The sequence below is a fragment of the Myotis brandtii genome, unplaced genomic scaffold (genome assembly GCF_000412655.1).
Source record: "Myotis brandtii unplaced genomic scaffold, ASM41265v1 C41192510, whole genome shotgun sequence".
Taxonomy (NCBI): Eukaryota; Metazoa; Chordata; class Mammalia; order Chiroptera; family Vespertilionidae; genus Myotis; species Myotis brandtii.
The window spans coordinates 1-549 of NW_005290699.1; the positions used below are offsets into that span (position 1 = coordinate 1).

Genomic DNA, 549 nt, shown 5'->3' on the forward strand with positions numbered 1-549 from the left:
AGTCCTTACCCTGGCGCAAGATGGAGGGCGTAGTCCTCGCCCTTTCACTATCGTCACTTAGAAAAAAAAAATCATATCCATTCAGCTCCAAACGTGAAGGGAACACCAGTTATTTTCTCCCCAGCCTTGCCATCCTTCTCTGGGTCAGACCACAGCAGATCACAGAGCAGACTTGTAGGGGGGACATCGGTGGGTTCCATAACTCTCCAACTCTGCTTCCTTGATTCCAGGTTTGCTGACAGTCCTCCATGGCAACAGACCTCCTCGCTGCAATGGCAGCTGTAGGCAGGCGGTTGGGACAGTCTGTGCAGGTCGTCCACAATGTGATATTGAACCTTGGTTTGCATTCATCATAGAACCCATACATGCGATCGATGCCAGCACACTCATGGTTTCCTCTTAAGAGAAAGAAGTTCTCTGGATATTTGACTTTTTTAAGCCAATAGCAAACAAATGGTTTGCAAAGACTACTTTCCTCTATCCACATTCTCTCCTAAGAAAAGATAGTTGGCTTCTTGTGGGAAACCTCCATAGTCAGATAATCGTAGT

The 549-nt window shown here is 46.8% G+C and overlaps 1 pseudogene; it reads right to left on the reverse strand.

Annotated features, from left to right (window-relative positions):
• Positions 1-71: 71 nt before the first annotated feature.
• Positions 72-542, reverse strand: LOC102255203 (annotated as a pseudogene).
• Between the last annotated feature and the right edge of the window lie 7 nt (positions 543-549).